Raw genomic sequence first — 2,938 nt, 5'->3', positions numbered from 1 at the left:
TGGCGGGGCGGAGGGACCCCTGGATTGAAGGGGGAGGGACACAAAGGGACCCATCGCTACGCGTCCCCCACGCGGGGAGGGCCGAGAGGGGGTGGTTGTGCTGTGATTCTTGGGGTCTGCACCTCCCCGTGGGCGCACACCCCCCCACGGGGGCTGAACCCCCTCGCTGGGTCTGAGCCCCCCCGTGCACACATATACACACAGAGCTCTGCAGTTCCTGCAAGGACGTACACACACACACACACACACACACACACAGAAGTCCGTACCACCCCCTCTGCAGAGGCTGCACACTCGTATGTACACGGCCATGCACACACATGCACATGCGTGTCCCCCTGCAGGGAGCGACTGCAGCCCCCACTGCAGCACAGGCGCAGCCCGCAGGCACTGCAGCTCGTGCACATGCACCCCCCGACTGCAGTCCCAGAGAGCACATACGCACATGTGTGCACACTCATGCACACGCATGCACACGCATGTACATGCACAGCCCGGACTGCAGCCTCGGAGCACACGTACGAACGGGTATGAGCATGCACGGACATGTATGTACACGTATACACACACAGAGGATCATTTCCCCCTCTCCCGGCTGAAACTCCACCCCCCGCAGCACACGGGGCCGTGTCACCGGGGACACACAGGGGACACGCGTGGCACGTGCTGGGGACGCACAGGGGACACGTGGGGGACGTGCCTCTCTGCAGAGCTGCGTTCAGGGACACACAAACACACGCGGGGGGAGATCCCCCTTCACCCAGCCCTCCGCGAGCATCAGGGTGCCCCTGTGCCTGGTGCCCGGGTCACACTGGTGGTGCCACCCCCACGGTGTGGCACTGGGGAAGCCCGTCTGCGGTGCCTGCTGTGCCATGGGTCACACCAAGCCCTGCCAGCAGCTGTGCCCACCAGCGTGTGCACAGGCGTGGCTGTGGTCGGACGGGGTGGGGGCCGCGGTTGTCCCCCCTTGTGATTGTGCACATCCACACATGGGGCTGTGGTCACTTACAGGGGTGGCAGTGCTTGTCCCCCTGCGTGGCTCACACACACGCGTGTCCACGTCCATACACGCGTGTAGCCGTTCTCATACACACACGGAACCATGGCTGTACACACGCGTGGCCGTGCTCACACACATGCGTGGTCACGTTCACACACGCGCATGGCTGTTCTCATATTCATAACCGTGGCTGTACATGCGTGTGGCTGTGCTCACACACATACACGACTGTGGTTGTACACACACACGGCTGTGTTCACACACACATGACCATGTTGACACACACAGAGCTATGTTCACACGCATGACTGTGCTCACACACACAGAGCCATGTTCACACACATGACTGTGCTCACACACAGAGCTATGTTCACACACGTGTGGCCATGTTCACACACATGACTGTGCTCACACACAGAGCTATGTTCACACACGTGTGGCCATGTTCACACACATGACTGTGCTCACACACAGAGCTATGTTCACACACGTGTGGCCATGTTCACACACATGACTGTGCTCACACACAGAGCTATGTTCACACACGTGTGGCCATGTTCACACACATGACTGTGCTCACACACAGAGCTATGTTCACACACATGTGTGGCCATGTTCACACACGACTGTGCTCACACACACAGAACCATGTTCACACACACAGAGCCATGTTCACACGCATGACTGTGCTCACACACAGAACCATGTTCACACACACAGAGCCATGTTCACACGCATGACTGTGCTCACACACAGAACCATGTTCACACACACAGAGCCATGTTCACACGCATGACTGTGCTCACACACAGAACCATGTTCACACACACAGAGCCATGTTCACACGCATGACTGTGCTCACACACAGAACCATGTTCACACACACAGAGCCATGTTCACACGCATGACTGTGCTCACACACAGAACCATGTTCACACACACAGAGCCATGTTCACACGCATGACTGTGCTCACACACAGAACCATGTTCACACACACAGAGCCATGTTCACACGCATGACTGTGCTCACACACAGAACCATGTTCACACACACAGAGCCATGTTCACACGCATGACTGTGCTCACACACAGAACCATGTTCACACACACAGAGCCATGTTCACACGCATGACTGTGCTCACACACAGAACCATGTTCACACACACAGAGCCATGTTCACACGCATGACTGTGCTCACACACAGAACCATGTTCACACACACAGAGCCATGTTCACACGCATGACTGTGCTCACACACAGAACCATGTTCACACACACAGAGCCATGTTCACACGCATGACTGTGCTCACACACAGAACCATGTTCACACACACAGAGCCATGTTCACACGCATGACTGTGCTCACACACAGAACCATGTTCACACACACAGAGCCATGTTCACACGCATGACTGTGCTCACACACAGAACCATGTTCACACACACAGAGCCATGTTCACACGCATGACTGTGCTCACACACAGAACCATGTTCACACACACAGAGCCATGTTCACACGCATGACTGTGCTCACACACAGAACCATGTTCACACACACAGAGCCATGTTCACACGCATGACTGTGCTCACACACAGAACCATGTTCACACACACAGAGCCATGTTCACACGCATGACTGTGCTCACACACAGAACCATGTTCACACACACAGAGCCATGTTCACACGCATGACTGTGCTCACACACAGAACCATGTTCACACACACACACAGAGCCATGTTCACGCACATGACTGTGCTCACACACAGAACCATGTTCACACACACAGAGCCATGTTCACACGCATGACTGTGCTCACACACACACAGCCATGCTCACACGCATGACTGCTCACACACACGACTGTGCTCGCACACACGCACATGACTGTGCTCACACACAGAACCATGTTCACACACACAGAGCCATGTTCACACAC

This window comes from Corvus brachyrhynchos, unplaced genomic scaffold (genome assembly GCF_000691975.1).
Source record: "Corvus brachyrhynchos isolate BGI_N302 unplaced genomic scaffold, ASM69197v1 scaffold30, whole genome shotgun sequence".
Lineage (NCBI taxonomy): Eukaryota > Metazoa > Chordata > Aves > Passeriformes > Corvidae > Corvus > Corvus brachyrhynchos.
The sequence above is the reverse complement of the archived record's forward strand: the minus strand, read 5'-3'. Positions refer to the sequence as shown.